This window comes from Dipodomys spectabilis, unplaced genomic scaffold (assembly GCF_019054845.1).
Source record: "Dipodomys spectabilis isolate Male_0828 unplaced genomic scaffold, ASM1905484v1 ptg000178l, whole genome shotgun sequence".
Lineage (NCBI taxonomy): Eukaryota > Metazoa > Chordata > Mammalia > Rodentia > Heteromyidae > Dipodomys > Dipodomys spectabilis.
In genome coordinates, this window is record NW_024870855.1 from 14,057,049 (window position 1) to 14,085,000 (window position 27,952).

At 59.8% G+C, this 27,952-nt stretch overlaps 10 non-coding genes across 10 annotated transcripts; all 10 read left to right on the top strand.

Annotated features, from left to right (window-relative positions):
* The first annotated feature begins 367 nt into the window (after positions 1-367).
* LOC122120927 lies at positions 368-486 on the top strand. Its single transcript, XR_006149831.1, has one exon. It is a non-coding gene; the product is annotated as a 5S ribosomal RNA (ribosomal RNA).
* A 2,677-nt stretch (positions 487-3,163) lies between these two features.
* On the top strand, positions 3,164-3,282 carry LOC122120914. The gene has a single exon (XR_006149818.1). It is a non-coding gene; the product is annotated as a 5S ribosomal RNA (ribosomal RNA).
* A 2,663-nt stretch (positions 3,283-5,945) lies between these two features.
* Positions 5,946-6,064, top strand: LOC122120928. Its single transcript, XR_006149832.1, has one exon. It is a non-coding gene; the product is annotated as a 5S ribosomal RNA (ribosomal RNA).
* A 2,671-nt stretch (positions 6,065-8,735) lies between these two features.
* On the top strand, positions 8,736-8,854 carry LOC122120915. The gene has a single exon (XR_006149819.1). It is a non-coding gene; the product is annotated as a 5S ribosomal RNA (ribosomal RNA).
* A 2,668-nt stretch (positions 8,855-11,522) lies between these two features.
* On the top strand, positions 11,523-11,641 carry LOC122120916. The gene has a single exon (XR_006149820.1). It is a non-coding gene; the product is annotated as a 5S ribosomal RNA (ribosomal RNA).
* A 2,659-nt stretch (positions 11,642-14,300) lies between these two features.
* On the top strand, positions 14,301-14,419 carry LOC122120917. Its single transcript, XR_006149821.1, has one exon. It is a non-coding gene; the product is annotated as a 5S ribosomal RNA (ribosomal RNA).
* A 2,681-nt stretch (positions 14,420-17,100) lies between these two features.
* On the top strand, positions 17,101-17,219 carry LOC122120918. Its single transcript, XR_006149822.1, has one exon. It is a non-coding gene; the product is annotated as a 5S ribosomal RNA (ribosomal RNA).
* A 2,672-nt stretch (positions 17,220-19,891) lies between these two features.
* Positions 19,892-20,010, top strand: LOC122120919. Its single transcript, XR_006149823.1, has one exon. It is a non-coding gene; the product is annotated as a 5S ribosomal RNA (ribosomal RNA).
* A 2,662-nt stretch (positions 20,011-22,672) lies between these two features.
* On the top strand, positions 22,673-22,791 carry LOC122120921. Its single transcript, XR_006149825.1, has one exon. It is a non-coding gene; the product is annotated as a 5S ribosomal RNA (ribosomal RNA).
* A 2,699-nt stretch (positions 22,792-25,490) lies between these two features.
* LOC122120937 lies at positions 25,491-25,610 on the top strand. The gene has a single exon (XR_006149841.1). It is a non-coding gene; the product is annotated as a 5S ribosomal RNA (ribosomal RNA).
* Positions 25,611-27,952: the final 2,342 nt, after the last annotated feature.

Below are 27,952 nucleotides of genomic sequence, written 5' to 3' on the forward strand. Positions count from 1 at the left end.
GCAAGTGCACTTGCCTTAAGCGCTTGAATGTGCAAGGCTGACGCAGGCAGGCTGTGGGGTAGGAGGGCAGGGCAGTGAGTCGCTGGGAAATCGGCCCGGTCTCCTTCTGGGCATTAGTGCGTGTGTGGGGAAGGTTGGGTGGAAGGGGGGAGAGAGCGCTTGGCGGCGAGAGCAGCAGGCTCGGCTTGCTGGCAGAGGCTGCGGTCCGTGCGTTGGTGCGAGCGTGCTCCGATGCAGTTGTGCGAGCAGGCAGGCGCAGCAGGTGTGTGTGAGGCGAGAGCCGCAGGCAGAGGCTGGCGAGAGCGTGGAGAGCGGAGGCTGCAGAGGCGGCGAGCAGCATTTGGGGCTGCGCGCAGCGGCAGCAGGCGTCTGCGGCCATACCACCCTGAACGCGCCCGATCTCGTCTGATCTCGGAAGCTAAGCAGGGTCGGGCCTGGTTAGTACTTGGATGGGAGACCGCCTGGGAATACCGGGTGCTGTAGGCTTTTGCCTCCACCCGGCCCGGGGGCCCGCCCCGGCCTTCCACCTCTCCACGCCCACCCCAGGCCTACTGCCTCCTCCGCCGCCCTCCACCCCCTCCCCCCGCCCTCTTCTTTCATCCAAGCCAGCCCACCTTAGTCTGCTTCTTCACAACCCCAGCCCGCACCGCTCAGCCTGCCTTCTGCACACTTTCCCCACACATGCTCACACACCCTCCTGGCACGCTGACTCCCTCACAGTCACAATCACAATCACCTGCTCCACACACACTCAAACCCTAGCTCCACTGTGCTCACAGCCCTGCCTAGGGAGCCCCTGCCCACCCCACACACTCTGACCACACCGCAGGCCCGTGCCACACCCCGCACTTCCGCACGGTGGCGCACTCACACCCACCCCACTGCTCTTGCCTAGCTCACTGGTTTCTCGCTTCTGGCTGCAAGCACATCTAGCCTGTGGCCAGCAGCTCCCCGGCCGGACCCGTACCCACCCATCACTCAGCCACTCCACCCGCCCCTCTACTGCCTGGCATGACTTCCTGTGGGTACCTGAGGGGCTTCTTTGTGGCTTTGCCCAACCTTCTCTATGTGGGATGCCTACTCCTTGAATAGATGAATTGCTATCACTGAAATGAGGCTTGGCTCAAGTGTTCCAAGAAAGCCTTTCCTGCCTGCCTGCCTGCCTGCCGGCCTGCTTGCCTGTGGACTTTCCTAGCAGCTTGAAGACCCTGAGCTTCAATGCCAGGACAGACTAGCCAAGAGAAGGAGGGACACAGAGAAGCATAGAGCACACTCCAGCCATTTGCTTGACTAGAAAGCTGAGGCTCCTGGTATGCCTGCCATCTTGTTGAGCCCATGCACAAGCCCCCAGGAGGAGTCTCTGCTGTCAGCACATCCAGCAGGCAGACTAGACGGAGAGATTCCAGAGCCTCGCTGGGTGCCTACATGCGTGCAGTGGGGAGGAAGGAGGGCTGGGACACAGTGTCTCCCCCTGGGAAGCACATACTGCAAAGTGGGATCCCACTTTGCAGGGTGAGAGGTGCGGGCTGCTGTTGTGAAGAAGAACCCCCAGTGATTTGGGATCCTTGGGGGAAGGAGCCCAATGACCCTGCAGTTACACACCGCCTTGCCAACACACACCCTAGGAAGCACAAGGGAGATGGGTTGGAAGCTGTTGGAGTTGCCACCTTGAGAAGACACGAGGTGAAGAAGAAGCCTGGCAGTCAGAAGAAGCAGTTGGCCACCAGGGCTGGAATGCTCAGTCCCCGCAACGAAGTACGGTGGGAGGGTTGGCATGGGAGCTGGGCTGTGCTCAGAAGGACAGAGGCCCAGGGGGCCTTGTGCAGCCACCTCCAATGTATGCAAGCCATCCCCACCCTGTGGGATCTAGTGAAGCCTGGAATTAAGTTCGGTGCAGGCACACACACACACACACACACACAGAGAGTGAGAGAGAGAGATAGAGAGAGAGAGAGAGAGAGAGAGAGAGAGAGAGAGAGAGAGAGAGAGAGATGGGAGAGAGAGAGAGAGAGAAAGAGAGAGCAATTGGTTTAGGGAGAGAATCACCCCTCCCTTCGCACAAACACAGAGTCACAGTGGTTTCAGGAGGCTGGCAAGGCTGGATTGGATGGACAGAAAGAGGACAAGGCACCAGCCTCACGCCCGTGCTTTCCCACACTGGGGACCTCCCATTTCATGTACCGTCCAAGGGAGTCCTGTCCTCCCTGGTTTTCCTTGCTGGGTTGGGGCCCTGGTGGCATCTAGAGACCTGCTGTGCAGGTCTTGATCAGAGGTTGGGCTGAAGGGTCCAATTAGGTGTTAGGGCGGGGGTTCCGTTGGGCTTCAGCTTTTGGCTGTGAATTGGGGTCAGCATTGGCCTTAGGCTTGGGTTAGGTGAGGTTTAGGGAAGAGGTGGGGGACAGGGGTCAGGTGCGATTTCAGTATGGAAGATGGGGTTAGGGTGAGACTTGGGATAGGTTTGAGCTTAGGTGTAGACCTACTCCATGGGGTTGAGGGTTTGGGGGAGGGTTACTGGTGGGGTGAGGAATGGGCCTGTCCTGAGGACAGTTGTGGACCAGGTTTCTGGGTTAGGTGGTTCTGCACCGGCACTAGAGAGGTGACTTCCAGGATGCTCTGCAAAGCCCAGGCCTCTGCTGAGTGCATGGCCGGTGAGGGCAAAGCGAGGTGAGGGAGGGAGGGAGGCAAGCGCAGTGAGATGCAAAGCATGGGGAAGCAGCCAAATGCACAGCCATGCACCGAGAGATGGAAGCGGTCCCTCAGTAGCCTGGCGGCCGGAGAAGACAGGTGGGGAGCCTTGCAAGTGCACTTGCCTTAAGCGCTTGAATGTGCAAGGCTGACGCAGGCAGGCTGTGGGGTAGGAGGGCAGGGCAGTGAGTCGCTGGGAAATCGGCCCGGTCTCCTTCTGGGCATTAGTGCGTGTGTGGGGAAGGTTGGGTGGAAGGGGGGAGAGAGCGCTTGGCGGCGAGAGCAGCAGGCTCGGCTTGCTGGCAGAGGCTGCGGTCCGTGCGTTGGTGCGAGCGTGCTCCGATGCAGTTGTGCGAGCAGGCAGGCGCAGCAGGTGTGTGTGAGGCGAGAGCCGCAGGCAGAGGCTGGCGAGAGCGTGGAGAGCGGAGGCTGCGGAGGCGGCGAGCAGCATTTGGGGCTGCGCGCAGCGGCAGCAGGCGTCTACGGCCATACCACCCTGAACGCGCCCGATCTCGTCTGATCTCGGAAGCTAAGCAGGGTCGGGCCTGGTTAGTACTTGGATGGGAGACCGCCTGGGAATACCGGGTGCTGTAGGCTTTTGCCTCCACCCGGCCCGGGGGCCCGCCCCGGCCTTCCACCTCTCCACGCCCACCCCAGGCCTACTGCCTCCTCTGCCGCCCTCCACTCCCCCCCCCCGCCCTCTTCTTTCATCCAAGCCAGCCCACCTTAGTCTGCTTCTTCACAACCCCAGCCCGCACCGCTCAGCCTGCCTTCTGCACACTTTCCCCACACATGCTCACACACCCTCCTGGCACGCTGACTCCCTCACAGTCACAATCACAATCACCTGCTCCACACACACTCAAACCCTAGCTCCACTGTGCTCACAGCCCTGCCTAGGGAGCCCCTGCCCACCCCACACACTCTGACCACACCGCAGGCCCGTGCCACACCCCGCACTTCCGCACGGTGGCGCACTCACACCCACCCCACTGCTCTTGCCTAGCTCACTGGTTTCTCGCTTCTGGCTGCAAGCACATCTAGCCTGTGGCCAGCAGCTCCCCGGCCGGACCCGTACCCACCCATCACTCAGCCACTCCACCCGCCCCTCTACTGCCTGGCATGACTTCCTGTGGGTACCTGAGGGGCTTCTTTGTGGCTTTGCCCAACCTTCTCTATGTGGGATGCCTACTCCTTGAATAGATGAATTGCTATCACTGAAATGAGGCTTGGCTCAAGTGTTCCAAGAAAGCCTTTCCTGCCTGCCTGCCTGCCTGCCGGCCTGCTTGCCTGTGGACTTTCCTAGCAGCTTGAAGACCCTGAGCTTCAATGCCAGGACAGACTAGCCAAGAGAAGGAGGGACACAGAGAAGCATAGAGCACACTCCAGCCATTTGCTTGACTAGAAAGCTGAGGCTCCTGGTATGCCTGCCATCTTGTTGAGCCCATGCACAAGCCCCCAGGAGGAGTCTCTGCTGTCAGCACATCCAGCAGGCAGACTAGACGGAGAGATTCCAGAGCCTCGCTGGGTGCCTACATGCGTGCAGTGGGGAGGAAGGAGGGCTGGGACACAGTGTCTCCCCCTGGGAAGCACATACTGCAAAGTGGGATCCCACTTTGCAGGGTGAGAGGTGCGGGCTGCTGTTGTGAAGAAGAACCCCCAGTGATTTGGGATCCTTGGGGGAAGGAGCCCAATGACCCTGCAGTTACACACCGCCTTGCCAACACACACCCTAGGAAGCACAAGGGAGATGGGTTGGAAGCTGTTGGAGTTGCCACCTTGAGAAGACACGAGGTGAAGAAGAAGCCTGGCAGTCAGAAGAAGCAGTTGGCCACCAGGGCTGGAATGCTCAGTCCCCGCAACGAAGTACGGTGGGAGGGTTGGCATGGGAGCTGGGCTGTGCTCAGAAGGACAGAGGCCCAGGGGGCCTTGTGCAGCCACCTCCAATGTATGCAAGCCATCCCCACCCTGTGGGATCTAGTGAAGCCTGGAATTAAGTTCGGTGCAGGCACACACACACACACACACACACAGAGAGTGAGAGAGAGAGATAGAGAGAGAGAGAGAGAGAGAGAGAGAGAGAGAGAGATGGGAGAGAGAGAGAGAGAGAAAGAGAGAGCAATTGGTTTAGGGAGAGAATCACCCCTCCCTTCGCGCAAACACAGAGTCACAGTGGTTTCAGGAGGCTGGCAAGGCTGGATTGGATGGACAGAAAGAGGACAAGGCACCAGCCTCACGCCCGTGCTTTCCCACACTGGGGACCTCCCATTTCATGTACCGTCCAAGGGAGTCCTGTCCTCCCTGGTTTTCCTTGCTGGGTTGGGGCCCTGGTGGCATCTAGAGACCTGCTGTGCAGGTCTTGATCAGAGGTTGGGCTGAAGGGTCCAATTAGGTGTTAGGGCGGGGGTTCCGTTGGCCTTCAGCTTTTGGCTGTGAATTGGGGTCAGCATTGGCCTTAGGCTTGGGTTAGGTGAGGTTTAGGGAAGAGGTGGGGGACAGGGGTCAGGTGCGATTTCAGTATGGAAGATGGGGTTAGGGTGAGACTTGGGATAGGTTTGAGCTTAGGTGTAGACCTACTCCATGGGGTTGAGGGTTTGGGGGAGGGTTACTGGTGGGGTGAGGAATGGGCCTGTCCTGAGGACAGTTGTGGACCAGGTTTCTGGGTTAGGTGGTTCTGCACCGGCACTAGAGAGGTGACTTCCAGGATGCTCTGCAAAGCCCAGGCCTCTGCTGAGTGCATGGCCGGTGAGGGCAAAGCGAGGTGAGGGAGGGAGGGAGGCAAGCGCAGTGAGATGCAAAGCATGGGGAAGCAGCCAAATGCACAGCCATGCACCGAGAGATGGAAGCGGTCCCTCAGTAGCCTGGCGGCCGGAGAAGACAGGTGGGGAGCCTTGCAAGTGCACTTGCCTTAAGCGCTTGAATGTGCAAGGCTGACGCAGGCAGGCTGTGGGGTAGGAGGGCAGGGCAGTGAGTCGCTGGGAAATCGGCCCGGTCTCCTTCTGGGCATTAGTGCGTGTGTGGGGAAGGTTGGGTGGAAGGGGGGAGAGAGCGCTTGGCGGCGAGAGCAGCAGGCTCGGCTTGCTGGCAGAGGCTGCGGTCCGTGCGTTGGTGCGAGCGTGCTCCGATGCAGTTGTGCGAGCAGGCAGGCGCAGCAGGTGTGTGTGAGGCGAGAGCCGCAGGCAGAGGCTGGCGAGAGCGTGGAGAGCGGAGGCTGCAGAGGCGGCGAGCAGCATTTGGGGCTGCGCGCAGCGGCAGCAGGCGTCTGCGGCCATACCACCCTGAACGCGCCCGATCTCGTCTGATCTCGGAAGCTAAGCAGGGTCGGGCCTGGTTAGTACTTGGATGGGAGACCGCCTGGGAATACCGGGTGCTGTAGGCTTTTGCCTCCACCCGGCCCGGGGGCCCGCCCCGGCCTTCCACCTCTCCATGCCCACCCCAGGCCTACTGCCTCCTCCGCCGCCCTCCACCCCCCCCCCCCGCCCTCTTCTTTCATCCAAGCCAGCCCACCTTAGTCTGCTTCTTCACAACCCCAGCCCGCACCGCTCAGCCTGCCTTCTGCACACTTTCCCCACACATGCTCACACACCCTCCTGGCACGCTGACTCCCTCACAGTCACAATCACAATCACCTGCTCCACACACACTCAAACCCTAGCTCCACTGTGCTCACAGCCCTGCCTAGGGAGCCCCTGCCCACCCCACACACTCTGACCACACCGCAGGCCCGTGCCACACCCCGCACTTCCGCACGGTGGCGCACTCACACCCACCCCACTGCTCTTGCCTAGCTCACTGGTTTCTCGCTTCTGGCTGCAAGCACATCTAGCCTGTGGCCAGCAGCTCCCCGGCCGGACCCGTACCCACCCATCACTCAGCCACTCCACCCGCCCCTCTACTGCCTGGCATGACATCCTGTGGGTACCTGAGGGGCTTCTTTGTGGCTTTGCCCAACCTTCTCTATGTGGGATGCCTACTCCTTGAATAGATGAATTGCTATCACTGAAATGAGGCTTGGCTCAAGTGTTCCAAGAAAGCCTTTCCTGCCTGCCTGCCTGCCTGCCGGCCTGCTTGCCTGTGGACTTTCCTAGCAGCTTGAAGACCCTGAGCTTCAATGCCAGGACAGACTAGCCAAGAGAAGGAGGGACACAGAGAAGCATAGAGCACACTCCAGCCATTTGCTTGACTAGAAAGCTGAGGCTCCTGGTATGCCTGCCATCTTGTTGAGCCCATGCACAAGCCCCCAGGAGGAGTCTCTGCTGTCAGCACATCCAGCAGGCAGACTAGACGGAGAGATTCCAGAGCCTCGCTGGGTGCCTACATGCGTGCAGTGGGGAGGAAGGAGGGCTGGGACACAGTGTCTCCCCCTGGGAAGCACATACTGCAAAGTGGGATCCCACTTTGCAGGGTGAGAGGTGCGGGCTGCTGTTGTGAAGAAGAACCCCCAGTGATTTGGGATCCTTGGGGGAAGGAGCCCAATGACCCTGCAGTTACACACCGCCTTGCCAACACACACCCTAGGAAGCACAAGGGAGATGGGTTGGAAGCTGTTGGAGTTGCCACCTTGAGAAGACACGAGGTGAAGAAGAAGCCTGGCAGTCAGAAGAAGCAGTTGGCCACCAGGGCTGGAATGCTCAGTCCCCGCAACGAAGTACGGTGGGAGGGTTGGCATGGGAGCTGGGCTGTGCTCAGAAGGACAGAGGCCCAGGGGGCCTTGTGCAGCCACCTCCAATGTATGCAAGCCATCCCCACCCTGTGGGATCTAGTGAAGCCTGGAATTAAGTTCGGTGCAGGCACACACACACACACACACACACAGAGAGTGAGAGAGAGAGATAGAGAGAGAGAGAGAGAGAGAGAGAGAGAGAGAGAGAGAGAGAGATGGGAGAGAGAGAGAGAGAGAAAGAGAGAGCAATTGGTTTAGGGAGAGAATCACCCCTCCCTTCGCGCAAACACAGAGTCACAGTGGTTTCAGGAGGCTGGCAAGGCTGGATTGGATGGACAGAAAGAGGACAAGGCACCAGCCTCACGCCCGTGCTTTCCCACACTGGGGACCTCCCATTTCATGTACCGTCCAAGGGAGTCCTGTCCTCCCTGGTTTTCCTTGCTGGGTTGGGGCCCTGGTGGCATCTAGAGACCTGCTGTGCAGGTCTTGATCAGAGGTTGGGCTGAAGGGTCCAATTAGGTGTTAGGGCGGGGGTTCCGTTGGCCTTCAGCTTTTGGCTGTGAATTGGGGTCAGCATTGGCCTTAGGCTTGGGTTAGGTGAGGTTTAGGGAAGAGGTGGGGGACAGGGGTCAGGTGCGATTTCAGTATGGAAGATGGGGTTAGGGTGAGACTTGGGATAGGTTTGAGCTTAGGTGTAGACCTACTCCATGGGGTTGAGGGTTTGGGGGAGGGTTACTGGTGGGGTGAGGAATGGGCCTGTCCTGAGGACAGTTGTGGACCAGGTTTCTGGGTTAGGTGGTTCTGCACCGGCACTAGAGAGGTGACTTCCAGGATGCTCTGCAAAGCCCAGGCCTCTGCTGAGTGCATGGCCGGTGAGGGCAAAGCGAGGTGAGGGAGGGAGGGAGGCAAGCGCAGTGAGATGCAAAGCATGGGGAAGCAGCCAAATGCACAGCCATGCACCGAGAGATGGAAGCGGTCCCTCAGTAGCCTGGCGGCCGGAGAAGACAGGTGGGGAGCCTTGCAAGTGCACTTGCCTTAAGCGCTTGAATGTGCAAGGCTGACGCAGGCAGGCTGTGGGGTAGGAGGGCAGGGCAGTGAGTCGCTGGGAAATCGGCCCGGTCTCCTTCTGGGCATTAGTGCGTGTGTGGGGAAGGTTGGGTGGAAGGGGGGAGAGAGCGCTTGGCGGCGAGAGCAGCAGGCTCGGCTTGCTGGCAGAGGCTGCGGTCCGTGCGTTGGTGCGAGCGTGCTCCGATGCAGTTGTGCGAGCAGGCAGGCGCAGCAGGTGTGTGTGAGGCGAGAGCCGCAGGCAGAGGCTGGCGAGAGCGTGGAGAGCGGAGGCTGCAGAGGCGGCGAGCAGCATTTGGGGCTGCGCGCAGCGGCAGCAGGCGTCTACGGCCATACCACCCTGAACGCGCCCGATCTCGTCTGATCTCGGAAGCTAAGCAGGGTCGGGCCTGGTTAGTACTTGGATGGGAGACCGCCTGGGAATACCGGGTGCTGTAGGCTTTTGCCTCCACCCGGCCCGGGGGCCCGCCCCGGCCTTCCACCTCTCCACGCCCACCCCAGGCCTACTGCCTCCTCCGCCGCCCTCCACCCCCCCCCCCCCGCCCTCTTCTTTCATCCAAGCCAGCCCACCTTAGTCGGCTTCTTCACAACCCCAGCCCGCACCGCTCAGCCTGCCTTCTGCACACTTTCCCCACACATGCTCACACACCCTCCTGGCACGCTGACTCCCTCACAGTCACAATCACAATCACCTGCTCCACACACACTCAAACCCTAGCTCCACTGTGCTCACAGCCCTGCCTAGGGAGCCCCTGCCCACCCCACACACTCTGACCACACCGCAGGCCCGTGCCACACCCCGCACTTCCGCACGGTGGCGCACTCACACCCACCCCACTGCTCTTGCCTAGCTCACTGGTTTCTCGCTTCTGGCTGCAAGCACATCTAGCCTGTGGCCAGCAGCTCCCCGGCCGGACCCGTACCCACCCATCACTCAGCCACTCCACCCGCCCCTCTACTGCCTGGCATGACATCCTGTGGGTACCTGAGGGGCTTCTTTGTGGCTTTGCCCAACCTTCTCTATGTGGGATGCCTACTCCTTGAATAGATGAATTGCTATCACTGAAATGAGGCTTGGCTCAAGTGTTCCAAGAAAGCCTTTCCTGCCTGCCTGCCTGCCTGCCGGCCTGCTTGCCTGTGGACTTTCCTAGCAGCTTGAAGACCCTGAGCTTCAATGCCAGGACAGACTAGCCAAGAGAAGGAGGGACACAGAGAAGCATAGAGCACACTCCAGCCATTTGCTTGACTAGAAAGCTGAGGCTCCTGGTATGCCTGCCATCTTGTTGAGCCCATGCACAAGCCCCCAGGAGGAGTCTCTGCTGTCAGCACATCCAGCAGGCAGACTAGACGGAGAGATTCCAGAGCCTCGCTGGGTGCCTACATGCGTGCAGTGGGGAGGAAGGAGGGCTGGGACACAGTGTCTCCCCCTGGGAAGCACATACTGCAAAGTGGGATCCCACTTTGCAGGGTGAGAGGTGCGGGCTGCTGTTGTGAAGAAGAACCCCCAGTGATTTGGGATCCTTGGGGGAAGGAGCCCAATGACCCTGCAGTTACACACCGCCTTGCCAACACACACCCTAGGAAGCACAAGGGAGATGGGTTGGAAGCTGTTGGAGTTGCCACCTTGAGAAGACACGAGGTGAAGAAGAAGCCTGGCAGTCAGAAGAAGCAGTTGGCCACCAGGGCTGGAATGCTCAGTCCCCGCAACGAAGTACGGTGGGAGGGTTGGCATGGGAGCTGGGCTGTGCTCAGAAGGACAGAGGCCCAGGGGGCCTTGTGCAGCCACCTCCAATGTATGCAAGCCATCCCCACCCTGTGGGATCTAGTGAAGCCTGGAATTAAGTTCGGTGCAGACACACACACACACACACACACACACACAGAGTGAGAGAGAGAGATAGAGAGAGAGAGAGAGAGAGAGAGAGAGAGAGAGAGAGATGGGAGAGAGAGAGAGAGAGAAAGACAGAGCAATTGGTTTAGGGAGATAATCACCCCTCCCTTCGCGCAAACACAGAGTCACAGTGGTTTCAGGAGGCTGGCAAGGCTGGATTGGATGGACAGAAAGAGGACAAGGCACCAGCCTCACGCCCGTGCTTTCCCACACTGGGGACCTCCCATTTCATGTACCGTCCAAGGGAGTCCTGTCCTCCCTGGTTTTCCTTGCTGGGTTGGGGCCCTGGTGGCATCTAGAGACCTGCTGTGCAGGTCTTGATCAGAGGTTGGGCTGAAGGGTCCAATTAGGTGTTAGGGCGGGGGTTCCGTTGGGCTTCAGCTTTTGGCTGTGAATTGGGGTCAGCATTGGCCTTAGGCTTGGGTTAGGTGAGGTTTAGGGAAGAGGTGGGGGACAGGGGTCAGGTGCGATTTCAGTATGGAAGATGGGGTTAGGGTGAGACTTGGGATAGGTTTGAGCTTAGGTGTAGACCTACTCCATGGGGTTGAGGGTTTGGGGGAGGGTTACTGGTGGGGTGAGGAATGGGCCTGTCCTGAGGACAGTTGTGGACCAGGTTTCTGGGTTAGGTGGTTCTGCACCGGCACTAGAGAGGTGACTTCCAGGATGCTCTGCAAAGCCCAGGCCTCTGCTGAGTGCATGGCCGGTGAGGGCAAAGCGAGGTGAGGGAGGGAGGGAGGCAAGCGCAGTGAGATGCAAAGCATGGGGAAGCAGCCAAATGCACAGCCATGCACCGAGAGATGGAAGCGGTCCCTCAGTAGCCTGGCGGCCGGAGAAGACAGGTGGGGAGCCTTGCAAGTGCACTTGCCTTAAGCGCTTGAATGTGCAAGGCTGACGCAGGCAGGCTGTGGGGTAGGAGGGCAGGGCAGTGAGTCGCTGGGAAATCGGCCCGGTCTCCTTCTGGGCATTAGTGCGTGTGTGGGGAAGGTTGGGTGGAAGGGGGGAGAGAGCGCTTGGCGGCGAGAGCAGCAGGCTCGGCTTGCTGGCAGAGGCTGCGGTCCGTGCGTTGGTGCGAGCGTGCTCCGATGCAGTTGTGCGAGCAGGCAGGCGCAGCAGGTGTGTGTGAGGCGAGAGCCGCAGGCAGAGGCTGGCGAGAGCGTGGAGAGCGGAGGCTGCAGAGGCGGCGAGCAGCATTTGGGGCTGCGCGCAGCGGCAGCAGGCGTCTACGGCCATACCACCCTGAACGCGCCCGATCTCGTCTGATCTCGGAAGCTAAGCAGGGTCGGGCCTGGTTAGTACTTGGATGGGAGACCGCCTGGGAATACCGGGTGCTGTAGGCTTTTGCCTCCACCCGGCCCGGGGGCCCGCCCCGGCCTTCCACCTCTCCACGCCCACCCCAGGCCTACTGCCTCCTCCGCCGCCCTCCACCCCCCCCCCCCGCCCTCTTCTTTCATCCAAGCCAGCCCACCTTAGTCTGCTTCTTCACAACCCCAGCCCGCACCGCTCAGCCTGCCTTCTGCACACTTTCCCCACACATGCTCACACACCCTCCTGGCACGCTGACTCCCTCACAGTCACAATCACAATCACCTGCTCCACACACACTCAAACCCTAGCTCCACTGTGCTCACAGCCCTGCCTAGGGAGCCCCTGCCCACCCCACACACTCTGACCACACCGCAGGCCCGTGCCACACCCCGCACTTCCGCACGGTGGCGCACTCACACCCACCCCACTGCTCTTGCCTAGCTCACTGGTTTCTCGCTTCTGGCTGCAAGCACATCTAGCCTGTGGCCAGCAGCTCCCCGGCCGGACCCGTACCCACCCATCACTCAGCCACTCCACCCGCCCCTCTACTGCCTGGCATGACTTCCTGTGGGTACCTGAGGGGCTTCTTTGTGGCTTTGCCCAACCTTCTCTATGTGGGATGCCTACTCCTTGAATAGATGAATTGCTATCACTGAAATGAGGCTTGGCTCAAGTGTTCCAAGAAAGCCTTTCCTGCCTGCCTGCCTGCCTGCCGGCCTGCTTGCCTGTGGACTTTCCTAGCAGCTTGAAGACCCTGAGCTTCAATGCCAGGACAGACTAGCCAAGAGAAGGAGGGACACAGAGAAGCATAGAGCACACTCCAGCCATTTGCTTGACTAGAAAGCTGAGGCTCCTGGTATGCCTGCCATCTTGTTGAGCCCATGCACAAGCCCCCAGGAGGAGTCTCTGCTGTCAGCACATCCAGCAGGCAGACTAGACGGAGAGATTCCAGAGCCTCGCTGGGTGCCTACATGCGTGCAGTGGGGAGGAAGGAGGGCTGGGACACAGTGTCTCCCCCTGGGAAGCACATACTGCAAAGTGGGATCCCACTTTGCAGGGTGAGAGGTGCGGGCTGCTGTTGTGAAGAAGAACCCCCAGTGATTTGGGATCCTTGGGGGAAGGAGCCCAATGACCCTGCAGTTACACACCGCCTTGCCAACACACACCCTAGGAAGCACAAGGGAGATGGGTTGGAAGCTGTTGGAGTTGCCACCTTGAGAAGACACGAGGTGAAGAAGAAGCCTGGCAGTCAGAAGAAGCAGTTGGCCACCAGGGCTGGAATGCTCAGTCCCCGCAACGAAGTACGGTGGGAGGGTTGGCATGGGAGCTGGGCTGTGCTCAGAAGGACAGAGGCCCAGGGGGCCTTGTGCAGCCACCTCCAATGTATGCAAGCCATCCCCACCCTGTGGGATCTAGTGAAGCCTGGAATTAAGTTCGGTGCAGGCACACACACACACACACACACACACAGAGTGAGAGAGAGAGATAGAGAGAGAGAGAGAGAGAGAGAGAGAGAGAGAGAGAGAGATGGGAGAGAGAGAGAGAGAGAAAGACAGAGCAATTGGTTTAGGGAGAGAATCACCCCTCCCTTCGCGCAAACACAGAGTCACAGTGGTTTCAGGAGGCTGGCAAGGCTGGATTGGATGGACAGAAAGAGGACAAGGCACCAGCCTCACGCCCGTGCTTTCCCACACTGGGGACCTCCCATTTCATGTACCGTCCAAGGGAGTCCTGTCCTCCCTGGTTTTCCTTGCTGGGTTGGGGCCCTGGTGGCATCTAGAGACCTGCTGTGCAGGTCTTGATCAGAGGTTGGGCTGAAGGGTCCAATTAGGTGTTAGGGCGGGGGTTCCGTTGGGCTTCAGCTTTTGGCTGTGAATTGGGGTCAGCATTGGCCTTAGGCTTGGGTTAGGTGAGGTTTAGGGAAGAGGTGGGGGACAGGGGTCAGGTGCGATTTCAGTATGGAAGATGGGGTTAGGGTGAGACTTGGGATAGGTTTGAGCTTAGGTGTAGACCTACTCCATGGGGTTGAGGGTTTGGGGGAGGGTTACTGGTGGGGTGAGGAATGGGCCTGTCCTGAGGACAGTTGTGGACCAGGTTTCTGGGTTAGGTGGTTCTGCACCGGCACTAGAGAGGTGACTTCCAGGATGCTCTGCAAAGCCCAGGCCTCTGCTGAGTGCATGGCCGGTGAGGGCAAAGCGAGGTGAGGGAGGGAGGGAGGCAAGCGCAGTGAGATGCAAAGCATGGGGAAGCAGCCAAATGCACAGCCATGCACCGAGAGATGGAAGCGGTCCCTCAGTAGCCTGGCGGCCGGAGAAGACAGGTGGGGAGCCTTGCAAGTGCACTTGCCTTAAGCGCTTAAGGCTGACGCAGGCAGGCTGTGGGGTAGGAGGGCAGGGCAGTGAGTCGCTGGGAAATCGGCCCGGTCTCCTTCTGGGCATTAGTGCGTGTGTGGGGAAGGTTGGGTGGAAGGGGGGAGAGAGCGCTTGGCGGCGAGAGCAGCAGGCTCGGCTTGCTGGCAGAGGCTGCGGTCCGTGCGTTGGTGCGAGCGTGCTCCGATGCAGTTGTGCGAGCAGGCAGGCGCAGCAGGTGTGTGTGAGGCGAGAGCCGCAGGCAGAGGCTGGCGAGAGCGTGGAGAGCGGAGGCTGCAGAGGCGGCGAGCAGCATTTGGGGCTGCGCGCAGCGGCAGCAGGCGTCTACGGCCATACCACCCTGAACGCGCCCGATCTCGTCTGATCTCGGAAGCTAAGCAGGGTCGGGCCTGGTTAGTACTTGGATGGGAGACCGCCTGGGAATACCGGGTGCTGTAGGCTTTTGCCTCCACCCGGCCCGGGGGCCCGCCCCGGCCTTCCACCTCTCCACGCCCACCCCAGGCCTACTGCCTCCTCCGCCGCCCTCCACCCCCCCCCCCCCCGCCCTCTTCTTTCATCCAAGCCAGCCCACCTTAGTCGGCTTCTTCACAACCCCAGCCCGCACCGCTCAGCCTGCCTTCTGCACACTTTCCCCACACATGCTCACACACCCTCCTGGCACGCTGACTCCCTCACAGTCACAATCACAATCACCTGCTCCACACACACTCAAACCCTAGCTCCACTGTGCTCACAGCCCTGCCTAGGGAGCCCCTGCCCACCCCACACACTCTGACCACACCGCAGGCCCGTGCCACACCCCGCACTTCCGCACGGTGGCGCACTCACACCCACCCCACTGCTCTTGCCTAGCTCACTGGTTTCTCGCTTCTGGCTGCAAGCACATCTAGCCTGTGGCCAGCAGCTCCCCGGCCGGACCCGTACCCACCCATCACTCAGCCACTCCACCCGCCCCTCTACTGCCTGGCATGACATCCTGTGGGTACCTGAGGGGCTTCTTTGTGGCTTTGCCCAACCTTCTCTATGTGGGATGCCTACTCCTTGAATAGATGAATTGCTATCACTGAAATGAGGCTTGGCTCAAGTGTTCCAAGAAAGCCTTTCCTGCCTGCCTGCCTGCCTGCCGGCCTGCTTGCCTGTGGACTTTCCTAGCAGCTTGAAGACCCTGAGCTTCAATGCCAGGACAGACTAGCCAAGAGAAGGAGGGACACAGAGAAGCATAGAGCACACTCCAGCCATTTGCTTGACTAGAAAGCTGAGGCTCCTGGTATGCCTGCCATCTTGTTGAGCCCATGCACAAGCCCCCAGGAGGAGTCTCTGCTGTCAGCACATCCAGCAGGCAGACTAGACGGAGAGATTCCAGAGCCTCGCTGGGTGCCTACATGCGTGCAGTGGGGAGGAAGGAGGGCTGGGACACAGTGTCTCCCCCTGGGAAGCACATACTGCAAAGTGGGATCCCACTTTGCAGGGTGAGAGGTGCGGGCTGCTGTTGTGAAGAAGAACCCCCAGTGATTTGGGATCCTTGGGGGAAGGAGCCCAATGACCCTGCAGTTACACACCGCCTTGCCAACACACACCCTAGGAAGCACAAGGGAGATGGGTTGGAAGCTGTTGGAGTTGCCACCTTGAGAAGACACGAGGTGAAGAAGAAGCCTGGCAGTCAGAAGAAGCAGTTGGCCACCAGGGCTGGAATGCTCAGTCCCCGCAACGAAGTACGGTGGGAGGGTTGGCATGGGAGCTGGGCTGTGCTCAGAAGGACAGAGGCCCAGGGGGCCTTGTGCAGCCACCTCCAATGTATGCAAGCCATCCCCACCCTGTGGGATCTAGTGAAGCCTGGAATTAAGTTCGGTGCAGACACACACACACACACACACACACACACAGAGTGAGAGAGAGAGATAGAGAGAGAGAGAGAGAGAGAGAGAGAGAGAGAGAGAGAGAGAGAGAGAGAGATGAGAGAGAGAGAGAGAGAAAGACAGAGCAATTGGTTTAGGGAGATAATCACCCCTCCCTTCGCGCAAACACAGAGTCACAGTGGTTTCAGGAGGCTGGCAAGGCTGGATTGGATGGACAGAAAGAGGACAAGGCACCAGCCTCACGCCCGTGCTTTCCCACACTGGGGACCTCCCATTTCATGTACCGTCCAAGGGAGTCCTGTCCTCCCTGGTTTTCCTTGCTGGGTTGGGGCCCTGGTGGCATCTAGAGACCTGCTGTGCAGGTCTTGATCAGAGGTTGGGCTGAAGGGTCCAATTAGGTGTTAGGGCGGGGGTTCCGTTGGGCTTCAGCTTTTGGCTGTGAATTGGGGTCAGCATTGGCCTTAGGCTTGGGTTAGGTGAGGTTTAGGGAAGAGGTGGGGGACAGGGGTCAGGTGCGATTTCAGTATGGAAGATGGGGTTAGGGTGAGACTTGGGATAGGTTTGAGCTTAGGTGTAGACCTACTCCATGGGGTTGAGGGTTTGGGGGAGGGTTACTGGTGGGGTGAGGAATGGGCCTGTCCTGAGGACAGTTGTGGACCAGGTTTCTGGGTTAGGTGGTTCTGCACCGGCACTAGAGAGGTGACTTCCAGGATGCTCTGCAAAGCCCAGGCCTCTGCTGAGTGCATGGCCGGTGAGGGCAAAGCGAGGTGAGGGAGGGAGGGAGGCAAGCGCAGTGAGATGCAAAGCATGGGGAAGCAGCCAAATGCACAGCCATGCACCGAGAGATGGAAGCGGTCCCTCAGTAGCCTGGCGGCCGGAGAAGACAGGTGGGGAGCCTTGCAAGTGCACTTGCCTTAAGCGCTTGAATGTGCAAGGCTGACGCAGGCAGGCTGTGGGGTAGGAGGGCAGGGCAGTGAGTCGCTGGGAAATCGGCCCGGTCTCCTTCTGGGCATTAGTGCGTGTGTGGGGAAGGTTGGGTGGAAGGGGGGAGAGAGCGCTTGGCGGCGAGAGCAGCAGGCTCGGCTTGCTGGCAGAGGCTGCGGTCCGTGCGTTGGTGCGAGCGTGCTCCGATGCAGTTGTGCGAGCAGGCAGGCGCAGCAGGTGTGTGTGAGGCGAGAGCCGCAGGCAGAGGCTGGCGAGAGCGTGGAGAGCGGAGGCTGCAGAGGCGGCGAGCAGCATTTGGGGCTGCGCGCAGCGGCAGCAGGCGTCTACGGCCATACCACCCTGAACGCGCCCGATCTCGTCTGATCTCGGAAGCTAAGCAGGGTCGGGCCTGGTTAGTACTTGGATGGGAGACCGCCTGGGAATACCGGGTGCTGTAGGCTTTTGCCTCCACCCGGCCCGGGGGCCCGCCCCGGCCTTCCACCTCTCCACGCCCACCCCAGGCCTACTGCCTCCTCCGCCGCCCTCCACCCCCCCCCCCCCCCCCCCCCGCCCTCTTCTTTCATCCAAGCCAGCCCACCTTAGTCTGCTTCTTCACAACCCCAGCCCGCACCGCTCAGCCTGCCTTCTGCACACTTTCCCCACACATGCTCACACACCCTCCTGGCACGCTGACTCCCTCACAGTCACAATCACAATCACCTGCTCCACACACACTCAAACCCTAGCTCCACTGTGCTCACAGCCCTGCCTAGGGAGCCCCTGCCCACCCCACACACTCTGACCACACCGCAGGCCCGTGCCACACCCCGCACTTCCGCACGGTGGCGCACTCACACCCACCCCACTGCTCTTGCCTAGCTCACTGGTTTCTCGCTTCTGGCTGCAAGCACATCTAGCCTGTGGCCAGCAGCTCCCCGGCCGGACCCGTACCCACCCATCACTCAGCCACTCCACCCGCCCCTCTACTGCCTGGCATGACTTCCTGTGGGTACCTGAGGGGCTTCTTTGTGGCTTTGCCCAACCTTCTCTATGTGGGATGCCTACTCCTTGAATAGATGAATTGCTATCACTGAAATGAGGCTTGGCTCAAGTGTTCCAAGAAAGCCTTTCCTGCCTGCCTGCCTGCCTGCCGGCCTGCTTGCCTGTGGACTTTCCTAGCAGCTTGAAGACCCTGAGCTTCAATGCCAGGACAGACTAGCCAAGAGAAGGAGGGACACAGAGAAGCATAGAGCACACTCCAGCCATTTGCTTGACTAGAAAGCTGAGGCTCCTGGTATGCCTGCCATCTTGTTGAGCCCATGCACAAGCCCCCAGGAGGAGTCTCTGCTGTCAGCACATCCAGCAGGCAGACTAGACGGAGAGATTCCAGAGCCTCGCTGGGTGCCTACATGCGTGCAGTGGGGAGGAAGGAGGGCTGGGACACAGTGTCTCCCCCTGGGAAGCACATACTGCAAAGTGGGATCCCACTTTGCAGGGTGAGAGGTGCGGGCTGCTGTTGTGAAGAAGAACCCCCAGTGATTTGGGATCCTTGGGGGAAGGAGCCCAATGACCCTGCAGTTACACACCGCCTTGCCAACACACACCCTAGGAAGCACAAGGGAGATGGGTTGGAAGCTGTTGGAGTTGCCACCTTGAGAAGACACGAGGTGAAGAAGAAGCCTGGCAGTCAGAAGAAGCAGTTGGCCACCAGGGCTGGAATGCTCAGTCCCCGCAACGAAGTACGGTGGGAGGGTTGGCATGGGAGCTGGGCTGTGCTCAGAAGGACAGAGGCCCAGGGGGCCTTGTGCAGCCACCTCCAATGTATGCAAGCCATCCCCACCCTGTGGGATCTAGTGAAGCCTGGAATTAAGTTCGGTGCAGGCACACACACACACACACACACACACAGAGTGAGAGAGAGAGATAGAGAGAGAGAGAGAGAGAGAGAGAGAGAGAGAGAGAGAGAGAGATGGGAGAGAGAGAGAGAGAGAAAGACAGAGCAATTGGTTTAGGGAGAGAATCACCCCTCCCTTCGCGCAAACACAGAGTCACAGTGGTTTCAGGAGGCTGGCAAGGCTGGATTGGATGGACAGAAAGAGGACAAGGCACCAGCCTCACGCCCGTGCTTTCCCACACTGGGGACCTCCCATTTCATGTACCGTCCAAGGGAGTCCTGTCCTCCCTGGTTTTCCTTGCTGGGTTGGGGCCCTGGTGGCATCTAGAGACCTGCTGTGCAGGTCTTGATCAGAGGTTGGGCTGAAGGGTCCAATTAGGTGTTAGGGCGGGGGTTCCGTTGGCCTTCAGCTTTTGGCTGTGAATTGGGGTCAGCATTGGCCTTAGGCTTGGGTTAGGTGAGGTTTAGGGAAGAGGTGGGGGACAGGGGTCAGGTGCGATTTCAGTATGGAAGATGGGGTTAGGGTGAGACTTGGGATAGGTTTGAGCTTAGGTGTAGACCTACTCCATGGGGTTGAGGGTTTGGGGGAGGGTTACTGGTGGGGTGAGGAATGGGCCTGTCCTGAGGACAGTTGTGGACCAGGTTTCTGGGTTAGGTGGTTCTGCACCGGCACTAGAGAGGTGACTTCCAGGATGCTCTGCAAAGCCCAGGCCTCTGCTGAGTGCATGGCCGGTGAGGGCAAAGCGAGGTGAGGGAGGGAGGGAGGCAAGCGCAGTGAGATGCAAAGCATGGGGAAGCAGCCAAATGCACAGCCATGCACCGAGAGATGGAAGCGGTCCCTCAGTAGCCTGGCGGCCGGAGAAGACAGGTGGGGAGCCTTGCAAGTGCACTTGCCTTAAGCGCTTAAGGCTGACGCAGGCAGGCTGTGGGGTAGGAGGGCAGGGCAGTGAGTCGCTGGGAAATCGGCCCGGTCTCCTTCTGGGCATTAGTGCGTGTGTGGGGAAGGTTGGGTGGAAGGGGGGAGAGAGCGCTTGGCGGCGAGAGCAGCAGGCTCGGCTTGCTGGCAGAGGCTGCGGTCCGTGCGTTGGTGCGAGCGTGCTCCGATGCAGTTGTGCGAGCAGGCAGGCGCAGCAGGTGTGTGTGAGGCGAGAGCCGCAGGCAGAGGCTGGCGAGAGCGTGGAGAGCGGAGGCTGCAGAGGCGGCGAGCAGCATTTGGGGCTGCGCGCAGCGGCAGCAGGCGTCTACGGCCATACCACCCTGAACGCGCCCGATCTCGTCTGATCTCGGAAGCTAAGCAGGGTCGGGCCTGGTTAGTACTTGGATGGGAGACCGCCTGGGAATACCGGGTGCTGTAGGCTTTTGCCTCCACCCGGCCCGGGGGCCCGCCCCGGCCTTCCACCTCTCCACGCCCACCCCAGGCCTACTGCCTCCTCCGCCGCCCTCCACCCCCCCCCCCCCCCGCCCTCTTCTTTCATCCAAGCCAGCCCACCTTAGTCTGCTTCTTCACAACCCCAGCCCGCACCGCTCAGCCTGCCTTCTGCACACTTTCCCCACACATGCTCACACACCCTCCTGGCACGCTGACTCCCTCACAGTCACAATCACAATCACCTGCTCCACACACACTCAAACCCTAGCTCCACTGTGCTCACAGCCCTGCCTAGGGAGCCCCTGCCCACCCCACACACTCTGACCACACCGCAGGCCCGTGCCACACCCCGCACTTCCGCACGGTGGCGCACTCACACCCACCCCACTGCTCTTGCCTAGCTCACTGGTTTCTCGCTTCTGGCTGCAAGCACATCTAGCCTGTGGCCAGCAGCTCCCCGGCCGGACCCGTACCCACCCATCACTCAGCCACTCCACCCGCCCCTCTACTGCCTGGCATGACATCCTGTGGGTACCTGAGGGGCTTCTTTGTGGCTTTGCCCAACCTTCTCTATGTGGGATGCCTACTCCTTGAATAGATGAATTGCTATCACTGAAATGAGGCTTGGCTCAAGTGTTCCAAGAAAGCCTTTCCTGCCTGCCTGCCTGCCTGCCGGCCTGCTTGCCTGTGGACTTTCCTAGCAGCTTGAAGACCCTGAGCTTCAATGCCAGGACAGACTAGCCAAGAGAAGGAGGGACACAGAGAAGCATAGAGCACACTCCAGCCATTTGCTTGACTAGAAAGCTGAGGCTCCTGGTATGCCTGCCATCTTGTTGAGCCCATGCACAAGCCCCCAGGAGGAGTCTCTGCTGTCAGCACATCCAGCAGGCAGACTAGACGGAGAGATTCCAGAGCCTCGCTGGGTGCCTACATGCGTGCAGTGGGGAGGAAGGAGGGCTGGGACACAGTGTCTCCCCCTGGGAAGCACATACTGCAAAGTGGGATCCCACTTTGCAGGGTGAGAGGTGCGGGCTGCTGTTGTGAAGAAGAACCCCCAGTGATTTGGGATCCTTGGGGGAAGGAGCCCAATGACCCTGCAGTTACACACCGCCTTGCCAACACACACCCTAGGAAGCACAAGGGAGATGGGTTGGAAGCTGTTGGAGTTGCCACCTTGAGAAGACACGAGGTGAAGAAGAAGCCTGGCAGTCAGAAGAAGCAGTTGGCCACCAGGGCTGGAATGCTCAGTCCCCGCAACGAAGTACGGTGGGAGGGTTGGCATGGGAGCTGGGCTGTGCTCAGAAGGACAGAGGCCCAGGGGGCCTTGTGCAGCCACCTCCAATGTATGCAAGCCATCCCCACCCTGTGGGATCTAGTGAAGCCTGGAATTAAGTTCGGTGCAGACACACACACACACACACACACACACACAGAGTGAGAGAGAGAGATAGAGAGAGAGAGAGAGAGAGAGAGAGAGAGAGAGAGAGATGGGAGAGAGAGAGAGAGAGAAAGACAGAGCAATTGGTTTAGGGAGAGAATCACCCCTCCCTTCGCGCAAACACAGAGTCACAGTGGTTTCAGGAGGCTGGCAAGGCTGGATTGGATGGACAGAAAGAGGACAAGGCACCAGCCTCACGCCCGTGCTTTCCCACACTGGGGACCTCCCATTTCATGTACCGTCCAAGGGAGTCCTGTCCTCCCTGGTTTTCCTTGCTGGGTTGGGGCCCTGGTGGCATCTAGAGACCTGCTGTGCAGGTCTTGATCAGAGGTTGGGCTGAAGGGTCCAATTAGGTGTTAGGGCGGGGGTTCCGTTGGCCTTCAGCTTTTGGCTGTGAATTGGGGTCAGCATTGGCCTTAGGCTTGGGTTAGGTGAGGTTTAGGGAAGAGGTGGGGGACAGGGGTCAGGTGCGATTTCAGTATGGAAGATGGGGTTAGGGTGAGACTTGGGATAGGTTTGAGCTTAGGTGTAGACCTACTCCATGGGGTTGAGGGTTTGGGGGAGGGTTACTGGTGGGGTGAGGAATGGGCCTGTCCTGAGGACAGTTGTGGACCAGGTTTCTGGGTTAGGTGGTTCTGCACCGGCACTAGAGAGGTGACTTCCAGGATGCTCTGCAAAGCCCAGGCCTCTGCTGAGTGCATGGCCGGTGAGGGCAAAGCGAGGTGAGGGAGGGAGGGAGGCAAGCGCAGTGAGATGCAAAGCATGGGGAAGCAGCCAAATGCACAGCCATGCACCGAGAGATGGAAGCGGTCCCTCAGTAGCCTGGCGGCCGGAGAAGACAGGTGGGGAGCCTTGCAAGTGCACTTGCCTTAAGCGCTTAAGGCTGACGCAGGCAGGCTGTGGGGTAGGAGGGCAGGGCAGTGAGTCGCTGGGAAATCGGCCCGGTCTCCTTCTGGGCATTAGTGCGTGTGTGGGGAAGGTTGGGTGGAAGGGGGGAGAGAGCGCTTGGCGGCGAGAGCAGCAGGCTCGGCTTGCTGGCAGAGGCTGCGGTCCGTGCGTTGGTGCGAGCGTGCTCCGATGCAGTTGTGCGAGCAGGCAGGCGCAGCAGGTGTGTGTGAGGCGAGAGCCGCAGGCAGAGGCTGGCGAGAGCGTGGAGAGCGGAGGCTGCAGAGGCGGCGAGCAGCATTTGGGGCTGCGCGCAGCGGCAGCAGGCGTCTACGGCCATACCACCCTGAACGCGCCCGATCTCGTCTGATCTCGGAAGCTAAGCAGGGTCGGGCCTGGTTAGTACTTGGATGGGAGACCGCCTGGGAATACCGGGTGCTGTAGGCTTTTGCCTCCACCCGGCCCGGGGGCCCGCCCCGGCCTTCCACCTCTCCACGCCCACCCCAGGCCTACTGCCTCCTCCGCCGCCCTCCACCCCCCCCCCCCCCCGCCCTCTTCTTTCATCCAAGCCAGCCCACCTTAGTCTGCTTCTTCACAACCCCAGCCCGCACCGCTCAGCCTGCCTTCTGCACACTTTCCCCACACATGCTCACACACCCTCCTGGCACGCTGACTCCCTCACAGTCACAATCACAATCACCTGCTCCACACACACTCAAACCCTAGCTCCACTGTGCTCACAGCCCTGCCTAGGGAGCCCCTGCCCACCCCACACACTCTGACCACACCGCAGGCCCGTGCCAGCACCCCGCACTTCCGCACGGTGGCGCACTCACACCCACCCCCACTGCTCTTGCCTAGCTCACTGGTTTCTCGCTTCTGGCTGCAAGCACATCTAGCCTGTGGCCAGCAGCTCCCCGGCCGGACCCGTACCCACCCATCACTCAGCCACTCCACCCGCCCCTCTACTGCCTGGCATGACATCCTGTGGGTACCTGAGGGGCTTCTTTGTGGCTTTGCCCAACCTTCTCTATGTGGGATGCCTACTCCTTGAATAGATGAATTGCTATCACTGAAATGAGGCTTGGCTCAAGTGTTCCAAGAAAGCCTTTCCTGCCTGCCTGCCTGCCTGCCGGCCTGCTTGCCTGTGGACTTTCCTAGCAGCTTGAAGACCCTGAGCTTCAATGCCAGGACAGACTAGCCAAGAGAAGGAGGGACACAGAGAAGCATAGAGCACACTCCAGCCATTTGCTTGACTAGAAAGCTGAGGCTCCTGGTATGCCTGCCATCTTGTTGAGCCCATGCACAAGCCCCCAGGAGGAGTCTCTGCTGTCAGCACATCCAGCAGGCAGACTAGACGGAGAGATTCCAGAGCCTCGCTGGGTGCCTACATGCGTGCAGTGGGGAGGAAGGAGGGCTGGGACACAGTGTCTCCCCCTGGGAAGCACATACTGCAAAGTGGGATCCCACTTTGCAGGGTGAGAGGTGCGGGCTGCTGTTGTGAAGAAGAACCCCCAGTGATTTGGGATCCTTGGGGGGAAGGAGCCCAATGACCCTGCAGTTACACACCGCCTTGCCAACACACACCCTAGGAAGCACAAGGGAGATGGGTTGGAAGCTGTTGGAGTTGCCACCTTGAGAAGACACGAGGTGAAGAAGAACCTGGCAGTCAGAAGAAGCAGTTGGCCACCAGGGCTGGAATGCTCAGTCCCCGCAACGAAGTACGGTGGGAGGGTTGGCATGGGAGCTGGGCTGTGCTCAGAAGGACAGAGGCCCAGGGGGCCTTGTGCAGCCACCTCAATGTATGCAAGCCATCCCCACCCTGTGGGATCTAGTGAAGCCTGGAATTAAGTTCGGTGCAGACACACACACACACACACACACACACACACAGAGTGAGAGAGAGAGATAGAGAGAGAGAGAGAGAGAGAGAGAGAGAGAGAGAGAGAGAGATGGGAGAGAGAGAGAGAGAGAAAGACAGAGCAATTGGTTTAGGGAGAGAATCACCCCTCCCTTCGCGCAAACACAGAGTCACAGTGGTTTCAGGAGGCTGGCAAGGCTGGATTGGATGGACAGAAAGAGGACAAGGCACCAGCCTCACGCCCTTGCTTTCCCACACTGGGGACCTCCCATTTCATGTACCGTCCAAGGGAGTCCTGTCCTCCCTGGTTTTCCTTGCTGGGTTGGGGCCCTGGTGGCATCTAGAGACCTGCTGTGCAGGTCTTGATCAGAGGTTGGCTGAAGGGTCCAATTAGGTGTTAGGGCGGGGGGTTCCGTTGGACTTCAGCTTTTGGCTGTGAATTGGGGTCAGCATTGGCCTTAGGCTTGGGTTAGGTGAGGTTTAGGGAAGAGGGTGGGGGAACAGGGGGTCAGGTGCGATTTTCAGTATGGAAGATGGGGTTTAGGGTGAGACTTGGGATAAGGTTTGAGCTTAGGTGTAGACCTACTCCATGGGGTTGAGGGTTTGGGGGGAGGGTTACTGGTGGGGTGAGGAATGGGCCTGTCCTGAGGACAGTTGTGGACCAGGTTTCTGGGTTAGGTGGTTCTTCTGCACCGGGCACTAGAGAGGTGACTTCCAGGATGCTCTGCAAAGCCCCAGGCCTCTGCTGAGTGCATGGCCGGTGAGGGCAAAGCGAGGTGAGGGAGGGAGGGAGGCAAGCGCAGTGAGATGCAAAGCATGGGGAAGCAGCCAAATGCACAGCCATGCACCGAGAGATGGAAGCGGTCCCTCAGTAGCCTGGCGGCCGGAGAGAAGACAGGTGGGGAGCCTTGCAAGTGCACTTGCCTTAAGCGCTTAAGGCTGACGCACGGCAGGCTGGGGGTAGTGAGGGCAGGGCAGTGTCGTCGCTGGGAAATCGATGCGGCGCCTCGGTCCCTTCTGGGCATTAGTGCGTGTGTGGGGAAGGTTGGGGTGGAGTAGGGGGGAGAGAGCGCTTGCTGGCGAGAGCAGCAGAGTGTTGGTCTGTGCTGGCAGATGCGGTCCGTGCGTTGGTGCGAGCGTGCTCATGCTGCTGTGTGCGAGCAGGCAGGCGCAGCAGGGTGTGTGTGAGGCGAGAGCCCGCAGGCAGAGGCTGGCGAGAGCGTGGAGAGCGGAGGGCTGCAGAGGCGGCGAGCAGCATTTGGGGCTGCGCGCAGCGGCAGCAGGCGTCTACGGCCATACCACCCTGAACGCGCCCGATCTCGTCTGATCTCGGAAGCTAAGCAGGGTCGGGCCTGGTTAGTACTTGGATGGGAGAACCGCCTGGGAATACCGGGTGCTGTAGGCTTTGCCTCCACCCGGCCCCGGGGGCCCGCCCCCGGCCTTCCACCTCTCCACGACGGCCCACCCCAGGCCTACTGCCCCCCCTCCTCCCGCCCTCCCACCCCCCCCCCGCCCCGCCCTCTTCTTTCATCCAAGCCAGACCACCTTAGTCTGCTTCTTCACAACCCCAGCCCGCACCCGCTCAGGCCCCTGCCTTCTGCACACTTTCCCCACACATGCTCACACACCCTCCTGGCACGCTGACTCCCTCACAGTCACAATCACAATCACCTGCTCCACACACACTCAAACCCTAGCTCCACTGTGCTCACAGCCCTGCCTAGGGAGCCCCTGCCCACCCCACACACTCTGACCACCCGCAGGCCCGTGCCACACCCCGCACTTCCGCACGGTGGCGCACTCACACCCACCCCCACTGCTCTTGCCTAGCTCACTGGTTTCTCGCTTCTGGCTGCAAGCACATCTAGCCTGTGGCCAGCAGCTCCCCGGCCGGACCCGTACCCACCCATCACTCAGCCACTCCACCCGCCCCTCTACTGCCTGGCATGACATCCTGTGGGTACCTGAGGGGCTTCTTTGTGGCTTTGCCCAACCTTCTCTATGTGGGATGCCTACTCCTTGAATAGATGAAATTGCTATCACTGAAATGAGGCTTGGCTCAAGTGTTCCAAGAAAGCCTTTCCTGCCTGCCTGCCTGCCTGCCGGCCTGCTTGCCTGTGGACTTTCCTAGGCAGCTTGAAGACCCTGAGCTTCAATGCCAGGACAGACTAGCCAAGAGAAGGAGGGACACAGAGAAGCATAGAGCACACTCAGCCATTTGCTTGACTAGAAAGCTGAGGCTCCTGGTATGCCTGCCATCTTGTTGAGCCCATGCACAAGCCCCCAGGAGGAGTCTCTGCTGTCAGCACATCCAGCAGGCAGACTAGACGGAGAGATTCCAGAGCCTCGCTGGGTGCCTACATGCGTGCAGTGGGGAGGAAGGAGGGCTGGGACACAGTGTCTCCCCCTGGGAAGCACATACTGCAAAGTGGGATCCCACTTTGCAGGGTGAGAGGTGCGGGCTGCTGTTGTGAAGAAGAACCCCCAGTGATTTGGGATCCTTGGGGAAGGAGCCCAATGACCCTGGCAGTTACACACCGCCTTGCCAACACACACCCTAGGAAGCACAAGGGAGATGGTTGGAAGCTGTTGGAGTTGCCACCTTGAGAAGACACGAGGTGAAGAAGAAGCCTGGCAGTCAGAAGAAGCAGTTGGCCACAGGGCTGGAATGCTCAGTCCCCGCAACGAAGTACGGTGGGAGGGTTGGCATGGGAGCTGGCTGTGCTCAGAAGGACAGAGGCCCAGGGGGCCTTGTGCAGCCACCTCCCAATGTATTGCAAGCCATCCCCACCCTGTGGGATCTAGTGAAGCCTGGAATTAAGTTCGGTGCAGACACCCACACACACACACACACACACACAGAGTGAGAGAGAGAGATAGAGAGAGAGAGAGAGAGAGAGAGAGAGAGAGAGAGAGAGATGGGAGAGAGAGAGAGAGAGAAAGACAGAGCAATTGGGTTTAGGGAGAGAATCACCCCTCCCTTCGCGCAAACACAGAGTCACAGTGGTTCAGGAGGCTGGCAAGGCTGGATTGGATGGACAGAAAGAGGACAAGGCACCAGCCTCACGCCCGTGCTTTCCCACACTGGGGACCTCCCATTTCATGTACCGTCCAAGGGAGTCCTGTCCTCCCTGGTTTTCCTTGCTGGGGTTGGGGCCCTGGTGGCATCTAGAGACCTGCTGTGCAGGTCTTGATCAGAGGTTGGGCTGAGGGTCCAATTAGGTGTTAGGGCGGGGGTTCCGTTGGGCTTCAGCTTTTGGCTGTGAATTGGGGTCAGCATTGGCCTTAGGCTTGGGTTAGGTGAGGTTTAGGGAAGAGGTGGGGGACAGGGGTCAGGTGCGATTTCAGTATGGAAGATGGGGTAGGGTGAGACTTGGGATAGGTTTGAGCTTAGGTGTAGACCTACTCCATGGGGTTGAGGGTTTGGGGGAGGGTTACTGGTGGGGTGAGGAATGGGCCTGTCCTGAGGACAGTTGTGGGACAGGTTTCTGGGTTAGGTGGTTCTTGCACCGGCACTAGAGAGGTGACTTCCAGGATGCTCTGCAAAGCCCAGGCCTCTGCTGAGTGCATGGCCGGTGAGGGCAAAGCGAGGTGAGGGAGGGAGGGAGGCAAGCGCAGTGAGATGCAAAGCATGGGGAAGCAGCCAAATGCACAGCCATGCACCGAGAGATGGAAGCGGTCCCTCAGTAGCCTGGCGGCGGAAGAAGACAGGTGGGGAGCCTTGCAAGTGCACTTGCCTTAAGCGCT